Below are 22,704 nucleotides of genomic sequence, written 5' to 3' on the forward strand. Positions count from 1 at the left end.
AGTGCATCACTGCATTGTTGAACCGATCTGTATCTAGACACTGGGTATTATTGAACTCGTACACACTGGCCCACTTCTCATTGACGGGCACATGGGTTTTTATTTATCAGCACTAACACAAGTTAGCAAACCCGTGCACGCCCGCTGCACCGCGAGACAATGAAGTATGCACACTAAAGCACATCCAAGGCTTTGACTTGCTGACGTGTTGAATGAAGTCTGGTAATACGCAACCACCGATAGCCCATTGCTATGCGAAACAGACGCCGGAAGTCCGTGTGCGATACACCAGATGACGGAAGCGGCCGGATATCACTGCTCGCTGAACCGCGGGCACCCTGCTCTTTGACGCACGGGCGTCCTGCTCAGTGACCGAGCTGACGCACTCGGCAAGCCTGCTGTGTTCGTGGGGCCACGCATCGCTGCGGAGGTGGGACGCACCACCATTCCGAGCTTGCTGGGGTCCAGGATACTCCGGGTGTGTTCACGAGTCCTCGATTTGCGCCCTGTAACTCTGTCCAAACTGTCGAAGGCCATCGAATGCGTGGGCTCGTCAAAGGCCGTCGGCACCAACAGTCCCTCTCCATGCCGTGAAGTAGTGCTTTGTTGCTGTTCGGCATTATCTTCGCAATGTCCATAACATATCTGTAGCCACATGCATGCCTCCCAGTGCCTGGAAAATTAGCTGGCTTTATACCAATTCGCAAGCTTGGAGACCGGTCCGATTTCAGTAACTTTCGACTTAACCTGTCCGTTTTGTGAAAAAAAAACACGGAAAAGGCTGTTTGCATGCGACTTACGCTACCGAATCACTCATCTCACTGAGAACCCACTGACCGACGCTGTCGAGTGGATCCCAGAGGCTACCGACGCGGGTGACATAGTGTGGTTGACGACACTAGATTCAATTAAAACTTTTGACAGCGTCGATCACGATGTCCTGGACAAGATCGAATGATACGATGTGTGGTCACATGGGCTCCCTGACTAGGTACCTGAGCGCGTTTATTTTCCGGTGCGGCTGCTTTTGTTTCAAGTGCATGTGGCTGAGCACACTATCATCAGACACAATAACCACACTTCTCCGAACCCAGTAATGATTTTTTCTCCCAGACGAAACTGTTCGCGACATGGTATTGTCCGGCATTACGGCGACCAGGATCCATTCAATCCATGATCGATGCGCTGCCTAAGTCGAAATGCACATAAAGGCGAGGCTTGTTTTCCTCCTTATGGTTCAAGGGATCTGACCGAAAGCATTTTTAACGGTGTCACACCTGGCGAAAGATTGTTCTGAACTTCCATATCGTGCAATATTTTCACCATTTATCGTTAAGTGCCATGTGATGTGTTATCTTCTCACGTAACCGGTACTTGTTTCATGATTTTTGTCCGTTGTACCCTGTTTTGATATGACTTTGTCCCTTTCAGGTGCATGGTGGAGAAACAAGAACGGTTCCGCGGCGAAATTCACTTTCTATTTTTATACACTTGAAACAAACGATGGGTTTCCTTCTTGTTAAAATACATTTTCATGCATTTCAGGTTTGGTACCAAATTAAATGCGCATGTAATACGTATCTGAACAAATGAACGCAATGTTGTTAGCCAAATACTGTTTTGTCGAATGTAATTAACCGAACGCTATTTCTTCGAACCGTCTTTTTGCCGCCATATTAATCTGGCGAAATGCTAAAAGGCAAAATCAAATTGTTCAACATGCCTTTGCACCGACATGCAAAATTTACAAAATGGAACTTAGATAAACTCGTTATCTGCCGAATTCCCATTTGCCGACATGCTCTTAAGTCGAACGGTAACTGTCAAAGCATTCCTTATAAGCAGTATAACCAAACATACATATAGTAACAGTTCACGGAGATAAAAATGCACCGTGCGACGCAGGTTTTGAAAGCAGGCTTCATAGTGTTGGGGTCAGCTCAGTTACTGCCCCATAGCCATTGATGGCCGGCGGCATGCAGCTCAGTCACGAGGCTCCCCAGGTGGACAGCACGCCGATAACGCGACGTTTGCAGACGAAAAGCTGGCAGCTCCAGCATGTCTGCGAACGTCAGCCAGGTGACGTTAGCACGTCGCACGTACCGCTGCGTGATGTGACGCAGCGGTACGCGTGACGAACAACGATCGGACCGGATCTGATCTGATCTGATCTGATCTGATCGGGTCGGTTCTGATCTGATCTGATCTGATCTGATCTGATCTGATCTGTTCTGATTGGGCCGGGTCGGATTGGATTTGATCTGATCTGATCTGATCTGATCGGGTATGATCGGATCTCATCTGGTGGGCCGGATCTGATCCGATCTGGTGGGCCGGATCTGATCGGATTGGATCTGATCTGATCTGATCTGATCTGATCTGATCTGATCTAATCGGATCAGATTCCAGCACCTTGCGGATCCTCTCAGCGCTTAGAACATGCCGATGCGATCACAGTGGGTAACCAGGTGAAACACGTGGCGCAAAACTAGCGCGCTAACGGTTGGTGAGATACGATCTCAGAGTTGACAATTTCAGACATGCGGACAGAAACGCGACCTTTTCAAAATCGAGTTGCAGTTTTAACTTATTGCTTCATCCTTTCCAGTACAAAATTACTGCATCCTTTCTTCACCCTGTGCAAGTTAACATGCAGCAGAGTCGCCCCCGACTGAGAGCCAGGGCAGGATATGTGGGAAAACATGGCATCGCACCTGGGATTAAAAAGGGTGCGATGCCATTAAAAACATGGCATCGCATCATTACGGGTGGATTAAATTATACTGTTTGGTCATGTTGATGTGCTGATGCAAGATGTGCTGTTTCCAGAATAGAAAGCGGTCGACAGCCACTCCTGGTGTATTTACAGAGGGAGATAAGGTTAGTTTGTGGACGAACATGTGAATACGGAAGAAGGTGTGTTTTCTAGGGTCGACAAGTGTGATGAGATTGGCCGGTGAGAAGGCTCTCCTGTCAGTTTTTTTTAGGTTCAAATAGTACAGGCATCTGAGTCTAGCCGATGGGCAATATGGGCAAAGGATGCTTAGCGTCCGTTCGTGACGTAGGAAGAAAAATAGTTCGTTTGTGAAGATGCTGAAGAGGACTGGGCCGACCGTCGACCCCTGCCCCGGAGCACTGTGGGACAGCGAGAGCAATAAGGATATATTTGGCATCACCTGCCACTAGTCACGAAGGTAGCTAGCCCTTGAACCGTCTCGGGTCGATACCACACCATTTCAGCTAGGTCAGAAAGACGTCATGACAAAAACTATCGAAGGCAAGCCTGGGGTCGATTGATGTAACGGCAAGGATATTCGAAACGTCGATATCGCGCTCGATCTCTTCGACAGAGTTGATCAGGGCGTTCTTCATCGAATGATATTGATGTGCATACTGTGAGCGCGTTAAAATACGGTTGGTAACGAGATATGAGGACATCCAAGTGCACACAATCTTTCCACAGTGTGGATAAAGCTGCCAAGGTAGGGATGGGTCTAAAATCACTGGCCTTATCCCGACGGTCAAAATTATGCAGGAGAACGGCATGCGCAAGCTTGAAAGCTGTAGGGAAGCTTTGTTTTTGTAATAAAATAAGCTTCAGATACACGGGAGGCAGCTGCCCTCATTGCAATGGGGTGGCACAAGCGGGATGAAGATGAATAATACCCAGGAGGGCAGTGAGGAGGTCAATGACGCAGAGGCAGAATTGCCATTCAGGCTGCCAGAAATGCATTCCGTGCCAGGAAGACGCATTCATAACTGCGAATGACTAGGGCGCCGCCAATCCACAGGTAGTAATGCAATACGGCATCCCATGTCGCAAACCAGACGGGAAGAACCACCAATATAAAATACGCGACTGGAAGGGCTGCCAATTTAAAAGACTGCCAAGTCCAGGTTTGTGTGCATGCTATAATGGCAGCAGGCGATGAATGACTTGTTCACCGGCGAGGCAGCAGTGTTTGTAATCCGCCGTCCAGGAGCGGAGGGTAGAGCATAAACGGTCAGTTCGACCCGTGGTGTGTGTCGACTGATGCGGTTCACAGTCGTGTGTAGACTGATGCTGTCCACAGTCGTGTGTCGACTGATGCGGTTCACAGTCGTGTGTCGACTGATGTGGTTCACAGTCATGTGCGTTGACTGATGCGGTCCACAGTCGTGTGTAGACTGATGCCGTCCACAGTTGTGTGTCGACTGATGCGGTTCGCAGTCGTGTGTGTCGCCTGATGTGGTTCACAGCCGTGTGTGTCCACTGATGCCGTCCGCAGTCGTGTGCTGACTGATGCGGTTCACAGTCGTGTGTCGACTGATGCGGTTCACAGTCGTGTGTCGACTGATGCGGTTCGCAGTGGCGCGTATCGACTGATGTGGTCCACAGTCGTGTGTGTCGACTGATGCCGTCCACAGTCGTGAGTGTCGGCTGATGTGGTTCACAGTCGTGTGTCGACTGATGTGGTTCACAGTGGCGCGTATCGACTGATGTGGTCCACAGTCGTCTGTGTCAACTGATGTGGTTCACAGTCACGTGTGTCAACTGATGCAGTCCTCAGTCGTGTGTGTCGACTGATGCCGTCCACAGTCGTGAGTGTCGGCTGATGTGGTTCACAGTCGTGTGTCGACTGATGCGGTTCACAGTCGTGTGTCGACTGATGCGGTCCACAGTCGTGTGTGTCAACTGATGTCGTTCACGGTCGTGTGTGTCGGCTGATGTGGGTCAGGGAGGCTGAGAGAGCAGCCGGCAGGCTGTTCATCCCATTGAGATTCGTTTTCGCAACAATGTGCGTCCAAACCTATTCATTGCAACGAAAATCGCCTGAAAGTCAAAGCTGAAACAGGGGGGCACAAATCACCGTCACACCATGGAGAGAAAATATGCATGGACATAGCAGAAAAGCGTGCCTTCCTGCATTCATTATACATATAATGAAATGATACGCGTGAGTGCAGTGTGTTGGTGTGATAGGTCGATGAAGACACTCATTGGTCTGAAATATGGCAAAGCGAGACCAAATGACAGCCAGTGACAGCTTTCTAAGCTTTAGATGGCAGTGGTGCGGTGTCAACACTCGTCGCTCTGAATTCTTGACACGAACATTGAAAAAGACTGCTATATCATCGTAGCAAGGTTTCGGAGCAAAAGTTCGGTAAAATGCAATCTCGCTAAACGAGCCACATCTCATCTACAACTTGTCGTTCACTGATGCTATGACGCAAGTGTTTGGCCCAAACGCTGCCATTTCTGCTATCGTTCTTTTGTTTTGTTGGGCAAGCCGGCCAGTGGCTGACACACTCCAGCCCGCCGCCTTGTGGCTGGCGCGCTCCAACCTACCGCCCAGTGGCTGACGCCCCCAGCCCACCGCCCGGTGGCTGACGCGCTCCAGCCCGCAGCCCGCCGCCCAGTGGCTGACGCGCTCCAGCTCGCTGTCTTGTGGCTGACGCGCTCCAACTTATCGCCCAGTGGCTGCCCCCCCCCCCCCCCCCCCCCCACCCAGCCCGCTGCTCTTCTTCCTCCAACCTTTTTGTATCCCATTCACAAATACCACACCTCATTTCATCATTGTGTCTGTCATAGTTGCCTACGTGCTACTCGTTGCCGCTCACCCAAGCGATAACATTAGGCCCTGTTCGCCCATCCAACGCAAGAACAGCAACTTATCTGTAGTGAATGCACTAATAAGCAAATACAATTAAGTCGTAAAAAAGTAAGAGGGGTGCCAAGTACCCTTACGCGCGTGGCTTCTTAAATGACACATGTTGTAGTTGATGGGTATCGTAGTGCTGACCCTCAACCCGACGTGCTGCGAAGACGTTCGTATCTTGACAAAACGACCGCATGGTTGCAGGCTACCTCCCAATCCCAACGCATTTTTTTCCGGGCCATCCTGCTCGACTCGACCCTGGGGGAATTTCACACAAGCTCATGCTTGAGACATTACAGCCTAGTGATCCAAAGTCACATAACCCCTGACCTTACCGGGTTTTACAATTCCAGCCACCCACCATTTCCGCAAATCCCACACGGTCCCACGATTCCGGCCCACCTTCCCCGGCCTCACGATCCGACGCCGATTTAACCCTTCCTCGCAATCCCAGTATATCTCACCGGTTTGCGTCAACTTGTCCTGTGGTTGTCGGATTAACACTATCATCCATATACGACGTGACTCTACAGCACTGACCTTCACAACATGTGCGGCTGTGCTGCCTTTCAGTTTTCCCGCACTAAAATGGCTTGATTTGACGAGAAATGCATTCATTTTCTTTTTGCATTAAGTGTTAAGTGTTCCAACATTGACAATAATCCATCTTCACCATACCAGAAGGTGCCGGTTACACGACGTTATCGAGCAAGCGTTGAGTGGCACATCCGGGCATAGTGAAGGCCGGTTTTATTCACCTTGAACTACGGAGACATAATACTACATGGAACGTGCAGGCCATGATAACGAACGTTTCTTCCTTCCACGTTCGGTGTGTTCAGAGGCCACTTGCGATGAACTGGATATTTTAGATAATTTGAAGTGCTGAAGACATCAACTCGTAGTGTAGCCTACAATAATGAACATTGTTGGAACAAAGGCCGGCGTATCGTGCGGCACGCTCCTCGCGCGCCGGGGATTTTCAAGGCCCTTAAACATACCAGAAGAGCGCAACTTTATAGTACACGGAACAAGCATACCAGATTTCCGTATGCATTGTGTCAGTGACTGCACCAAGGTCACTCGCCTTTTAGCCATACATTTAAACGAAACACCCTCCCAGTCGCCGAGGGCCTTACAAACTCGCCTCTGAGCTGGCCTTCCGCGCGGTGGCCGAACCAGTCAGCTGCTGCTATTGCACGCTCAGAAAGGCATACAGGTGCTCCAAAGGACAAATCTAACGCAATGCTGAGGACAAGTAGCTGGTATGCGAACCTGCGCGCTGCCACTAACTTCTGCTTTGGGCAAGGGGATGCTGACGTCTGGGTAACACGGCCAGTGTCAGCACCACAAAGCGACCAGTTTCTGACTGACAATAATACCTCCCCTGTGCAGTCTGGATGCTATAAATAACATATACCGGCAACGTTAGCCATTGCTGGCAGCCATATTTGGCTGGATATGCACGTCGGACCGCAATTCCTGGCCACGGCGCCCTGCGGCATGTACGGAGGTATGCGGCAAGAGACATTCATCTCGCAAGCTGGTTGTTTCTTTTGTATGGAATATGGGGTGTGGGGTCTTTTAAGTGGTGTAAGCACGATTCAGGGACCCAGGTGGTGTCGGCCAATTTTGACGCAAGCACCCTGCCCTCACGGGTACCAAAAAGGCGCCGTACTAAATGCTTGCTCATTACGGATCTCGTACCGTGCCACTAATCCGGCGTCACGTTACTGTCTCTACGGTCCATGCATACGTAAATGGCTAGTAAATCCGCCGCGTGCACTTGAAATCGTTAAACCTAAGCCGCGAGGCGACAGCGAAATCACCCACAGCCGCGCGCCAGGCAGGACAAAAATGCTTCAGGAGCCTTGAAGGCGAATTACCATTGGAAATTTAGCAGCAAGCTCTAGAGGATTAATATTCGGTGGCCGAGATCGGCAATGATGCTGGCGTAGACATGTTCTTCCGTGGTATAACACACACACACACACACACACACACACAGCACCACACCACACACACAACACACACCACACCAACCACACACACACCACACACACCACACACACACACACACACACACACACACCACACACACACACTCCACACGAACACACACACACACACACCACCCACACACACACACCCACACACACACACACACACAACACACACCACACCACACCCACACACACCACACACACACACACACCACACCACACCACACACACCACCACACACACCACACCCACACACACCACACACACACAACACACAACACCCACACACAAACACACACCACACACCACACACACACACCACACACACAACACACACACACCTACACACACACACACACACCACACACACACACACACACACACAACACACACACACACACACACACACACACAACACACACACACACCACACACACACAAGCACCACACACACACCACACACACACACACACAACACACACACACACACACACACACACACACACACACACACACACACACACACACACACTATATATATATATATATATATATATATATATATATACCCGTTATGTTTGAAAAATGGTGCTCATAACCGCCACATGTAAACGGCTCGACAATTCAATTTTCATTACCTTCGTCGCCGCATGGACAATGGATGGCACGATTTAAATAACGTATTGTGGCATATGGATGCCTGAGTGACCTTGAACCAGTCTCCCCAAAATAATATGAACAGCTTCGCGGGCATGTAGCTCATAGACCAGAACGGTTTAGATTTTCAGAGGAACAGGATCGTGAGCTGCACCGAACGATGTTCAAAACGGCTATGGCAGTTCAAAACCTATACAAATGTGAAACACTCCCTTCAGCTGTGTCTTCAACCACTTTTAAACGGAGTTCCAATTTAAGGCCAGTTCGGAGAACAACGCATAACCTTTGACCTGGGACTAGTTTAATAAAGTGAACATACTGACATGCCCATTTAAAAATTGTGTTTTGTTAGAAAACGGCCGGAAACGATTTATTTCACTTGTTCCTCGTTCATCCAGTCACTGATAAATATGGAGACTGGATATATATATATATATATATATATATATATATATATATATATATATATATATATATATATATAGGGTCTCCCTATTCATACATGCAGCTTTACAAGAAGTTCAACGAAGAATACGAATGTCACTATACATGCTGTCTATATGCTTTCATTTCAACGGTTAAATTGCGATTTTTTAATACTTATTTTGATATCAGATATCTAAATCTTTTCAAGCTTTTTTTGCATCCACACGCCTTATCAAACACGGATTTTAGAACACTCCTGCTAGCGTGGCCGGTAATCAGCTGCCAGATTTGCAAGTACATCGTTGTTGTCGACAATATAGAGTCAATAAAGAAGATATAAACTTCTGAGTTGGACAGGAATACAATGTGACGCAGTGCCTCTTTAGGATATGGATTGATGTTCAGTCCACTCAGGTTTTCGTGCATGAACGCAAGTACTGAACTGTTTAAACTAACTAGATTTTCAACCCGAAACCAACGGGTTTCGCTTCTTCTCATCTCAAGGATAGCGCGAAAGCAAATTCCTCTTCGTCAAAGTTTCTGAGGCTTTCTTCCTAGCCCAGAAGGTCCAAGCTCATGTGGTCTTGTCTTTGTCCAAGCTCATGTGGTCTTGGAGAGGAGGGATGGCCTAGTTGCCCCACCCCCTCCCACATTTTGGACGCGCCCATATAATTGAGCACGCCCTTCTTAGAGAGCATGTGGCGATTCGGCATGAAATATCGCCTTGAACATGAAAAACGCACACCTTTTTACCATTTCCAACCTTACCTGACCCTGGTTACCCCCGGTTACAATCGGCGAAAACCAACGCACCAAAACCACCCTCCGCCTGGTTACGCTGCATTAAGCGTAACGTCTCCAAAAGTAACGTTCATTTGCCCCCCCCCCCCCCCATTGAGCTAGAAATGAGGAAAAGGGGTGTTCCCACAATGAATGGAAGCCAACCACACCCGGGTTTTAGGTTCTACTTTGCGCTTAGAGCTTGTAGCATGCAATGCATCACTACACGGTTTAAAATCTCTACCACCCTCCCTTGTTACGTTCCGGTCAAGCTCCATTAAATCCCCCTCTCCCTCCATGCGCTACGTAATCTACGAATTATAACCAAAACAAATTATCCCGAACATCTGGCCCCTCAGAACCTCTACAAATCGTGACTTCCGTTTTTTACGAGAACAAATACAGCATCGGCCTCATGTGCGCAACAGAAATGCGAGCGCTGCTCAAGAAACACTAAACTAAAGCGGACAGAAGATAAAACACAAAAAAGAGAGCACACAAGCTTTGCAAGTTACTATCCAAGGCAGTTCCCGACAGTGGCATGCAACTATAGCCAGATCACGCAGGGATTACGTACGGAGGGACGGCTGGCAGCGCTCTCTCAGAGATGAAACACTTCTATGCCGGCCGGGTTAAACTGGAACGACCACACGGGATGTTATCCGGACTCAACGGCCCCCTCCGCGGCACCACACGCCCACCCGCCACTCGCAGTCACGGGCGACTCGGACACCGGCGTCTGGCGGCCCCCGCCCCCGCTCCGCGCTTCCAGCGCGTCGGCTCGCGCGCAGCTCCCCGAGCGCCGCCCCTGATGGCATGACGTCACAACGACTCTGACGTCATACGAACCGCCAACGGTTCAAGGCTGCGCCGGCTGTCAACCGGAGGGGAGGCGTACCACGTGTGGAGGGAGCGGACACCGGTTGCACGATGCCAGTGGGCCCTCGACGTGTGTGACGCATCTTCCGCCGGGGGTCAGGCGGCTTCACCGCCGAGAGGCAGCGCCGGGCAACGGCACTAGCAACCCAGTTTGATGCAGTCTGGCGAAAACTGATACAGCCACAGTAGCGTTCGCGACGTGAAACTTTGTTCCAGAGGTTTCGTAGCATCAGTGCTCGGGTTTAGCAGCATCCCCGCTTTTAAAGGGAATGTTTCACACTTGAAGATATTGAAGCAAGCATCAAAAGAGATGAAATACTCACTTATAACTATTGTTATACTTTAAAGTGAGAATGACTGTCCAAGACAAGGTAATTTCTCTGTTCAGTAAAGGTGCTCCACAATACGAATAATCATTACGTCATTGATTATGACATTACAACATTAATTGAGAACCGGTAGATGGCGATATATCTGGAATTCGTGCTCACGTACGCCGAATATAAACGATAAGAAACGATCCTGCTTTTCTTGGCCTTGATCGCCGCATGGTTAAAGGAAACACAATTTGAATGACGGTATTATGGTGTCATAAATGTCGGTATTGTGGTGTCATGAATGTCTGGGTGACCTTGGCGCAGTCTCCGCGAAAAAGTCTGCTTATTTTCGCGGGTGTGTAGCTCAGAAATTAGAGGGGCTGACACCCCTAAGTACTGTAAGCAATACTGTAACCCGCACCGAATGATCTCGAAGATCGCTATTTTAGCTCAAAATCCCATACAAATCTGGAACACTCCTTTTGAAGAATAAAGTATCGAAGGAAGAGAGAGGAAGAGGGCATGCCTCGAGAAGAATGGGAATGCCTCGATCTGTAGGTTTCTTCGCCTTGAATATTTGCCGCGGCTAAGCTGCATCAGCTGACCTTTGTGCTTGCGGCTAATGACGGCCAGCCCGGTCGACCTGCCGCCGGATCTTCGTGAGCAGCTGATGGAAAGCGTAGGAACGCGTCCGCCCCGGGACGGTACTGCACGCGAGCACGCGAGACATGCGAATGTCTCTGTGTGACTACTCACAAAATATTTTTTGAGACCATTCCGTTGCTCAGTGTGCACAGTATCACGCAGCCAGACTATCCTTCAAACGCGGTTATTTTAAATGTGACTGTTCGGCGTCAATGAGGGGGCACCAGGAAACCGCGCGAGCTGATACGCTGGTGACGGACCCTGGGCCCTATGCTTCAAACAGCGCCTCAACCTCGAGGCCTTGCAGCGTGCACGGGGCATTAAACACTGTAGCCAAGTATGTATACCACTTCAGTCTTCAACGTTTCCGATTTGTTCGATCAGCCTTTCTGGTCCGCCAGTACGTATGCCGCATCGCCTGAGTCTGCCTCGCCAGCCTGGCCCGTTCTGTCTTGCCTGTCCGCCTGTCCACGCCCAGTTGTTTGTTCCGTTTTTTGTCTAGTGCGCCTAGTTTCCTATGCCCCGTGCCTCTGCCCCTGTCTATGCTCGTCCTGACCTTATCTGTGTCTATCTCCCTCATCTGTGTACATGGGTCTACCTCTGACCCGGCTGTAGAACATGCTTTCAATTCGCACTTCATGGGGAGTAAAGGATCGACAAACGTTTCTTGTTCCGATAAGTGAATGATCAGGGTTGAAATACTTGAGACTAACATTCAGGCCCGTGAGGATGGAAAACCGACTGCAACGCCCTGCCGTAATCGGCGACCACTCAGGCTATTACTTAAAATTAAACTAAACTAAAATACTTTAAACGATGTGTTACAAGTACAGGGGACGGCCTCTACAAAGGTATCTAGGGTGCCGGCGTAGGCCCAGCAATGTCTGACTCAGCAAATGAAGCCGCACAATGCTGTCTGACATGGTGGCATGGCTGTCTGAAATTAAATATAAAAACACACATTATGTGAATAGATATCAAATCGTAACTGAGAGACTCAACTGTTTTGTGAAATGTCCATCCATCTTATTCAGGCATTTAAGCAGACAGGATAGTTTGGATTTCAGTGCAACATATGGCAATCATCCACCATGGGCAAGTGGACATATGTACTTGTTCGAGAGGCCTTGTCCCACAGTCTTCGCATCAGCCCACTTCCAGGAACGCAGCCAGGACCTTGGCATGGGGAGTGCACAGGATTGACGTAAATGCCCCCCACCAAAAAATCCCCCGATGCGGGCATTTTTAAATTAATATAAGATGAAAATAAAATTGCTGTTATGGTATGTTTTTTTGTATGTCCTTATTTTTGCCTTCTGTAGCTGGAACGGAATACAGAACCTACCGTGAAATCAATTCTGGCTGAATTTTACGATCAATTAATAGAAAACAATAATGTGTCAAACGCCTGCATGCAGTGACTTACAGACGCTTTCGCTTAACTACAGTCCAGTGGACTCTTTCTAAACCAATAGAACTAAAAAGCTTTGTCAGAATTTTGAACTATGCTATACAGACATATTAAGACCACCCCGGATGCAGATTGTAGAGCAATTTACACAGATTCATGTACGTATAGCCGCCCTTGCGCTCTGGATCGCAAAGGGGCATTAATTCATGGCATTGGCCTTCGGCAATTTCCCTTTGCTCAGAGGGCCTTGTGCTCTGGCCGGGGTCCTATATGTTAGCCTTGTCGGAGCTCTATCGATTGCTCAGGGGCCCCCACATTGGTCTTGGGCTCTTCTCGCTTGCTGTAAGGACCCTATATTTGTTGACGGGAGCCTCTTTGTTGTCCTCGCACGGCACCCACGATCGATCAGGCTCCGTGCCTATTGACCTTGGTGCCTTAGCCTTAGAACAGCAGCCGAAGATGTGCCGATGTATTTTTACGTGCAATTGTCGAACGTAACTTGACGTGCCGCCGAAGTCGTATGTGTCATTTCCCTTGGCTATTGAGCGCGTGACACTTATCAAACTTGTGCTCCACATCCTCAACATATTTTGAATGCTAGGATATTTTGGTATGTTCATGTTATGTATGTGCATACATAATAAATTTTGGTACGTGAATATTTGGTGTAATATCTTGGTATATGCATGTCCCCGTATGCACAGCTTTACATGCACATACCCTTACATGGTGCGCGCATATAAAGTTGGGCACGCACATACGTACATGCCTAGCTTAACAGGGCTGCGCACAGTAAGATGGGCACGGTAAGAAGAATAGCGCGTTAATCGTGGATGTAAATGCAAGTAAGCATCTTAATCTCATGGATAAATATGCAATAACTCCACGAGAAAGGACCAAAACATGAGCTTTTAACGATAGTTGGCTTGTCGAACACTTTCATTCCTTACTGCCATCTCTCGACGGGTTTGAAGCACCACAAGTAAGTCGCAATTCCGCACCACTTAGTTTCGCAGTACCTTAATTAGCATCATGCAAACGTTCCATGACGTCACAAGCAATGACTTATCGAAGAACATATTTACTCAATCGAGAAATGTTGTCGTATAGAGCAATAAAACGTCCATTTAAAAGAAGAATGCTTATCTTTGGGGCATATTCCAATAATATACGCTAGTCAAACTTCAGGAACTAGCTACATCTCATAATATCGATGGGAAGCACCATTGCAGCACCTTCACGGCATATCAAGGATGTCAACTTTTAAGTATTTTTAGTCAAAATTACGCTGGCAACGCTTTGTAGCATCACTACGCTTCATCTCTGCAGAAGCAGCCACCATCGTCATGACAGCAACTGTGTGCACTTCTACTGGTGTGAATAAAAGGACGTTTGTTATCGGCCCAGCGGGCCAGGACCAGCTACAGAGAAGTTGGCTGATTGAAGTTTGAACAAGTGCGTCACATGGATTACGTGATATTACCATTCCCAAAGCCAAAGTGGACCGTACCCATGACATACAAGGCTATCTTAAAGGGACCGTTCCTCATTTGAAAATAGTCGGGGAAGTATTAGATCTGATGAAATAAACTCACTTAAAACTATTGGTGTTCTCTTAAAGAGAATGTTTCACACTTTAGGATATTGAGGCAAGCTTGCGATATGATGGAACAAGCTCACTTATAACTACTGGCATACTTTTAAATAGAAAATATTGCTCTTAACAAAACATTTTCTTAGTTTGGTGAATATAGTCCCCGATAAGTCACTGCCTGATTATGTCATCACGCCTTGCACAACGCTGATTCGGAGCTTATTGATGGCCGTTATATCCGGGAATCGTGCTCACAAACGCTAGCTTTGAATGATTCGGCCATTATGTTTTTCTTGGTCTCGTTTCATAGTTTATCGAATGGCAAGATTTGTATGACGTCATTGTGACGTCATGAATGCCTAGATGCAATTGAAATGCTCCCTCATCTCAGCGGGCAGGTAGTTCACAAACTATAGGTGTTAACGTATTAAGAATTACATAGCTGTGAACCGTACCGAATAATTTTCAATGTGGCTTATTCAGTTCAAAACCTAATAGAAATTTGAAACACTCACTTAGAGTAGAAAAGACTATTCTGGACTAAAAATTAACTTTTGAGTAATGATGTTCCTCAATGCGTCATTATTTGACGGCGCCATCGAATGTTTGTATGACGTTAAAGGGGATGCTTAACCGGTCGCGCGAAATTGCCACCCTGACACTCACTTGTGGTACTTTAAATTCCTGGGAGGTGGCATTGTCGGTGATGGACTTGTTTGCTGAAGGCAATACCGTGATGCGCTGGTGTTTTGGCCATTTCTAGTAGTGCTCTTGAGTATTTTCAGGTGAGTTAAAGCTGTTTATATGCATTAAAACACTCGGTTATCACGCTATCCTCAACATATTTGATTAAAATGCTGTATTTCTGAAATAGCAAGTGCCCATGTGCAGCTTCGTGTATCATGTGGCACAAAACGTGATCTATGTTCGAAACGTGCACTGCCTGTTCAACATCCACTTAGAGCCAACCAAAGTTTGCTACATCTGGAAACCGCGCTCACGAAAGTCAGATTCCAACGACTCGATGACAGTATTTTTCACGACCTTGAAGGCCGCGTGACGAGTGGGGTGGAAGCATTTTAATGACGTTATTTTAGCTTCATGCGTGTCTGAATGACCTTGAAATAGTAGCCCAAAGCAGTCCACACATCGTCCCAGGTGTGTGGCGCAGAGACTAGAGGGCTTTGTGTTTTAGAGGGAGTGTTCCACAGTTGCACTGAGTTTTTTCTTTTTAAAAATTGAAATAGCTACCTTGAAGATCATTCGGCGCAGCTGCAGTTCACAGCCCTGCTCTTCCGAAGACCGAAACCCCTCTAGCTTCTGAGCTACACGCCCGCGAGGATGCGCAGGCTGTTTCGGGGAGGCTGTTTGAGGGTCGACTAGGCACCCATGACACCACAATAACGCTATTTAAATCGTGTCATTCCATAAGCCATGTCGCGATCAAGGCCAAGATAAATATAGCTGTCGAGTCGTTTATATCTGGCGTTCTTGAACCCGAATTCCGGATATAACGGCCGCCAATTGGCTTTTGATCAATGTTGCGCAATGTCCGACCACGCCATCAAACAATGACGTATTGGGATACCTATTACTAAACAGAGAAGTTGTGTTATCTGGAGCAGTCTTTTCCACTTAAAGCATACCAATAGCTAAGTAAGGTTATTTCATCGTACCGGATGCTTGCTTCAATATCTTCAAATATAAAACATTCCGTTTAAGAAGGGCAGGCTGGGAACAACACACCATAATCTTCAAGATGGTTATTTCAGTTCGAATTCCCATACGAATGTGGAACACTCCCTTTCGGCTATTTGTCAGCTAAAGCTCGCTTCTTTGCTCAGCTTCATCCCTTTTCCTCGAACGCTCCCAATTGCACAAACTGGGTCACACCCTCCTAAATAGCTGTCCACGACAGACAGATCAGTGTCTTGGGGGGGGGGAGGGGGGAGAGGGGAGGGAAGGAAAATGGCTACGCAGGGTGCGGTTTATTTAGCGGCTCATCGGGCAGCGCACAGCTGACAATCAGATAGCAACCAGACAGGCTTGTGACTGACAACCAGACACCCGGCGGGGCTATCTGCGCCGGTCCCATTGTCCTCGCCGCCTGCGGCCTATCTCGAGGCTCCGCGGTGACGGATGGTGTCCAGGCCGTCCCAATATAGTCGGCAAAAAGGCGGCCCACATCCCGCGTGCAGGCCCAAGGAGCGCGGGCCAGTCGCGGCACTGTCGTTGCGCTGTCAGATCTAGAGCAAGGTGCTGCTCTCAGCCCGGCTCCTGCCGGTGCTTCACGGGGTTTGGGGCTAAATTCAGGTCCCAGCTATGAGCTTGAAGAAATTATGATTGATTTAAGACGTCTGTACAGCGGATATGAGAACAGCTCGTCGCACACGAGAAGAAAGTTACTGGGGTAGGCACCCAGTCACCGAAGAGCTGCTGGGGTCCGGGCTCCGGCAGCCCCAGTGGTGATTACATCCAACCGTCTGACAACTATGATCCCCGAAGCTAAAGCATGTCTTCATAATAAAGAGGGTTTCGTTTTGCAAGAACTGAGAGTCCCTCTGAGACATGGCATACTTCTTATGAAAAAAATGAAATAATGCATCAGTGATGCTCTTTAATGTTAGTGAGATAATTTCTCAAGGAACTCAGTTTAAGGCCGTTGACAGTGACAGTCCGCGAGCGCGCTTCAGCTCCAACCTGGTGTGGCCAGGAGCGTCTGAAGCCCCATGACCGGCCGTGGCGCCCGCGATCACGTGCTGGTGGCGTGCTGGGACACCCAGCGCAGCACGGCAGCCGACCTCCAGGCGGCCTGAGCCTTGCGGCGATCGGCTCATGCCGCGTCGCCACCTGGCTCAACGGCAACAAACGACCGTCTGCCCCTTGATGGAAAAGGAACTTGGATCGGTGTCGTATTGCATAAGACACGGTCTGGGAGGCAAAAGAGCACTGCGTGCACGAACTGAGGCGTGCTTTTCCAATACCGGTTGAACGTAAATGCACCCGCTTCTCCTAGGGTTATGGTTAAAAAACAGCCCCTAAACATTTAAAGCATAACGTTGAAATATGCGTTGGTTGACCATGGGACCTTATTACATCTACCTGTTCTCATCTCCAACCTGAAATGTTCAGCTCCCGCGAACTCTGTGCAACAAGGCCAGCCCAAAGCTTGCGGAAAAATGCATCGCATTTCAAACTTGATCCAGTTTTCCAGCTGTGCGCTGTGACATCTGGCGTGGATGTGGCAAGGAAGGTTACACCCGCGCGCTGGTGAGCGTGGCAAAAAGTAAAGGGATCTGCTTCGCAGATCCCTTTACTGATCTGCTGATCTTTATTGATCTCTTTACTGATCTTTACTGATCTGAGATCTACGGAGCAGATCTGGTGGAAAGGAAGAGCTGAACTCGCCCTACATCGTCTGTGGGTAGTGACGCATTCACTGGGACGTTTTCACAAAATCAACGAGGTCAAGCTCCTGTCAGGAGCTGGCTGTTGGTCCGGTGGTCACCGCGCATGTCAAAGCACAAATCATTACCATCCGAGCCAGCGAACGCGATGTCGCCCGCACGCAACATTCCCGGGCTGTCGAAATCACCGCGCTGCCTGGGCGCCGGCCATTTGTTGGCACGACCATTTGCAAACGCCGCGGACGGCGGATCGGCTGGGACACGCCACGGGCTCAGGGTCGCCTGCTGCCGGCCGGGAACGACGGCAGGCCCGGCGCGTGCCGGGGCGACCCCTGCCGAGCGGCGGCTCTGGACCAGCGGCATCGCCCGCTGCCACACAGCTGTCATGTTTTGTCAGCCAGCTGACGGCACTCAGCACTTCACCAGTCGTCTGCAAGTTTGTGTCGGCAACACCACTGCTCGATTATATACGACCTCCGTTGGGATAGGGCGGGATCATGATTTAACAGCCACACCGCGGAGCGGTGATGGTAATTTACGATGCGACCTTTGATGCATATGAACATGTGTGTGGTCTCGCTGATTTGCGACGATTTTTCGGATCTAATTTCGTAGACAACACGCTCCACATTATTCCATGCACGCAAAGAATTGGATAGCCACCAAGTAGAGGTGGGAAAATAGAAACGGGGAACAATATTTTGCATGTTTGCATCTTTCGTCAACCTCCAGGTATGTCCATTAAAGACGAGAGCTATTTCATATTTTGTGACGCCAACAATTATTGTCCGAGAAAAATCACTCAGTTTGCTTTTCAGGATGGCGCGGTGCAACAAGCATTTTGCTAAGAGCATGAGGCTACGCAAAAGTCGAGGGGGTGACTCCTCGTTCCGAGAAAACCTTCGCCTCCGACAGCCCAAAATGGATACTTACCGGGAGTGAGAGGATGTTTTCGAATCTGAGCAATTGCAAAGTTACCTACCCCAGGGCCGCTAATCATGAATGGCGATCCTGTAGGGATCGCGGGAGGAGGATCAGACCCTACGGTCCCAAAAACCTAAAATGTGGAGGGTTCCCGGGTCCAAGGGTCCTCACAAGGGCCCTCGCAAAGGGTCCCTCGTCTCGCGCATCGCAGAGAATAATGGGCAAGACTCCGCTGAGCCCAGTCGTTACAGCACTAGGCCCGCAATCATTAATACCCTAGTTCGAGTGTTAATGATTCCAAGGAGAGAATTCGGATTGTGACGCGTACATAACTGATAGCTCAGCAGCATTTAGTCCTTCTCGGCACTCCGTAACGGCTGACGACAGCTGAAGAGCTACCGTCGCAGCTGAAACGCTGCGGACTTACTAACACACCAAACACTGTGGACATTCTAACACACCAAACGTCGTGGACATTCTAACACACCGAACGTCGTGGACCTTCTAACACACCAAACGTCGTGGACATTCTAACACACCAAACGTCGTGGACATTCTAACACACCAAACGCCGTGGACATTCTAACACACCAAACGTCGTGGACCTTCTAACACACCAAACGTCGTGGACCTTCTAACACACCAAACGTCGTGGACATTCTAACACACCAAACGTCGTGGACTTTCCAACACACCAAACGTCGTGGACATTCTAACACACCAAACACCGTGGACATTCTAACACACCAAACGCCGCGGGCATACTAATACACCAAACGAGGACGATAGTGCGAACAATTGTTGCGTTCGGGGTGCTAATACCTCGCCTCAGTCCTTCCGCGAAACTGCCAGAGGGCGACTTGCGTTGGTCGGAGCCTTCTGAAAACAAAAACAACTATGAGAGAAGGCAATGAGTGTCTAGAGTGATGCCATGAAAGGGCCCGTGTGAGTCAGGGAACGGGAAGTCCGCCCCCCCCCCCCCCCCGCCAAGCCCCTCCGCCCCGTGTCGGTCGGGGGCCAATGAGCCAAGCTGCGGTCCTTGTGCCATTTATTGTGCCCCGTGTCTGTAGGGGATCCTTTTAAGTCAGTGGGGGACCTGCGTTGATTCTGGTCAACTGCCCCGCTCAGAGGGGCTCCTAGTCAGGGAGAGACTGATGTATGGTGCACCATTATCCGGATTGACCCCCGCGTCGCTGGAATGTCAGAAATGCCCCTCAGTCCCTTACCGAGAAAGGCAACTGGACACTTGAAGCATTTTAATCTGTTCAGGGCGTTTTTGGCCGCTCTCATCACCCAAGGGTGCTGGCCGCTGCTCGTGGGACCCTCGGATTGCTCGTGGGCCGCCCTGACAGTTCAGGTGCTATCTGGCCACCCAGGGCTCGAAGTGAGCTCACAAGGCCCTCTGTTTAGTGTCAGTCAGCTGGTGGGCCGCTCTGGTCGCCAAAGACACCTCCGGCCACTGACGTGCCTCCCTGGCCGTTCAGGGCGCGGCTGGAGAGCCCGTGCGGGCCGGGGCGCCATATCCTTCATCAGCCCGGAGAGCCCAAAACCTGGGGACCCGGGGGGACCAAAACGGGTTCTGAGGAGTAATTCAAAGCGGAGAGTTCGGTGGATCCATACGGCCCCATGAACTGGCTCTTTTCGGGGCGAGCAGCACGAAGGAAAAGGCCAAATGGTCGTTGTTGTCAAAAAGAGCAAAAAGAAAGAACAAAAAAAAGGGAGAAAAGGAAGAGTACCAAAGCCCCTCCTGGTTATTCTGGCGGTGGTGGAGTAGGATTCATCGGGTTGCTCTCCTGACCGCTCAGATGGCCGCTGGACGCCCAGGGCTCCTGGTGAGCGCCCCAGGCTCCCTGTTCTCAGTGCCCTTCAGGTCCCGTGGGGAGGAGTGGGTGGATTTTGGTTGCTCAGGAACCCGTCTGGCTGCTGAGGGCATACTGGCCGCTGAGCAGACCGTGTCGTCGCCGAGGACTCCCTTCCTGTATCTCAAGACCAGCTGAACGTTTTTTGTTTTGCTTTGCTTTGTTTCGTCATTTTTTCTGCTCAGTTTGTTTTAGTCGCTCAAGAGTCCACCTGGCTTCTTGCGGGCCACTCGGCCGCTTAAAGGCACTCTGGACGCCCGGAGGCACACTCAACGCGCATGGTCCCATCCCTGCTCCGACTCTTCCAGCTACTCCAAGGCATTTCTGGCCGCCGAGGGGCCGCTCTGACCGCTCCTCTCACCGTTGAACTGCATAACTAGGTCCTCAGGGGACCCACAGGCTGCTTACGGAGTCTTTAAACTCCGAGAATTCTCCATAAAGGCCGGGAGAGAATCTCCGGCCATACAGAGCGGCAGCCATATATTATTCTGCCCTGTATGAATACAGAGCAGGCCTGTTACGGTCGGGCAGAGCTGCGGCCAGAAGGGCCAACGGCAGGCCGGTTGCCGCCGGGCAGAGTCAAATGTGAACCGAGGCATGGCTGCGCAGCCTCGGCTAACTCAATGGGCGAACATGGTCAGTGCTGAGCCGTCATGGGTGAGCAAAAGCAGGCTTTCAGGCAGGAGGACCACATCTGAGCCAACTCACGACTCAAGAGTCAGCTGGACGGAGTCGCGGCTGAGCCAAGTTGCAGCTGACTCAACGTGCATGGCATCGGTGCGGCGCTGCGGCAGCTGTCTGAGGCACCTGCAGCTGGGGGTCGCTAACGACGCTGCCGTCTGTGAATGACTGTCAATATGCGACACTGTTGGTATCGATTAGCCGACGTCAGAGACCTGTGCGCTCGACATGGGTCATTGTAAAGGTCACCGAGCTCCTTCGACCACGCAGGTAGAGCACCTCTTTTTGCCTTATGATGCCTGTGCACACGTTTCAGGTCGTACGGCTTCTCGACGCCTATTGCGAGTGCCCATCTATTTTTGCGATCAGCAAATGGCGACCAGGCAACTGGACGTGGCCCCGGGCTGGGCTGACCCCGCGTCGCCGCCGGCCATGCCTCGTCGGGCCGCCGAAGCCGCAGAAGTGGCGTCAGGGCCACGTCCGCGTCGGACGCGGCGCCAGGCTTTTACCGTAATCAATATGGTTCCCACGCACCAGAGAGCCGAGCAAACTGGCAGGCAAACAGCTGTGTGACGTGTGGCTGTCCAGTTTGACAGCGATGGGACAGCGAGCCGCAGTCCGTCTCCTTGCTCTATGCCACATGACGCGCCCTCGCGTAGAGCCCGCGCGTCTCGGCTCAGTGAGTCTCTCAGTGCGCAGGCCTGCGTGGGTCTGGGTTGTCGAGGTCCCCAATATGCTAGCCCAGAGGGCTTCAACGGCTTTTGGGCACTCTGCATTTCACTTATGGAGTATAGGAATAAAGGAAGTTGCAAGCATTTAGAGATCATTGATCATCTGCCCCAAAACCCTAACAGTAAGTGGTTATAGTCACATGATAAACCAAGCTCGCACGCAGGATGGCTCCGCAATTCCCACAAACAGGATATCCATATTTTTGAGCGCCTAGTATATGTAAGAATTTGCAATATCCATGGGGTCCATGGAAGGGTCCAAGCTGTGAAATTTATCAGCTCTAGTTAGCACGTCATTCGTAATAAAGTAATTGATAAGGGAATTGAATAGGTAATAAGTCATTAGTAAAGTACTTGTTACTATAACATGTACACATGAATGATAAATCATATATAATTACTGTAATTACTTATTACAAGTAAGAAGTAAAGAATAAAGTAAAGCGTGAATAAGTAATAAGTAATAAGTAAAGTGAAGGAAGTCATACCTGATAAGGAAGTCATCAGGACTATTATCCCGAGTTTAGAAAGTTCAAGTCATAATTTAGCGCGATGTTAGGGCTTTATTTTGGGAATATTACGACGCCAATAACAACTAGATAAAGATGTCAGCAATTCAATACAACTTTAAATAACTAACAATAAATCACAAGCCAAATGCCTAACAACAAAGTGGTCAAAGACGCATTTTTGGATATTCTGGAAACTTATATTTTGATTACAGATAGTATCCATTCTTCGCCTAAGGAAA

The 22,704-nt window shown here is 49.5% G+C and overlaps 1 protein-coding gene across 1 annotated transcript in view; it reads right to left on the reverse strand.

Annotated features, from left to right (window-relative positions):
* LOC119108698 (sodium/calcium exchanger 1-like) overlaps positions 1 to 22,704 on the reverse strand; it is a 133,825-nt gene that overhangs the window by 47,763 nt on the left and 63,358 nt on the right.

This window comes from Pollicipes pollicipes, unplaced genomic scaffold (genome assembly GCF_011947565.3).
Source record: "Pollicipes pollicipes isolate AB1234 unplaced genomic scaffold, Ppol_2.1 Scaffold_6686;HRSCAF=7923_pilon_pilon_pilon, whole genome shotgun sequence".
Lineage (NCBI taxonomy): Eukaryota > Metazoa > Arthropoda > Thecostraca > Pollicipedomorpha > Pollicipedidae > Pollicipes > Pollicipes pollicipes.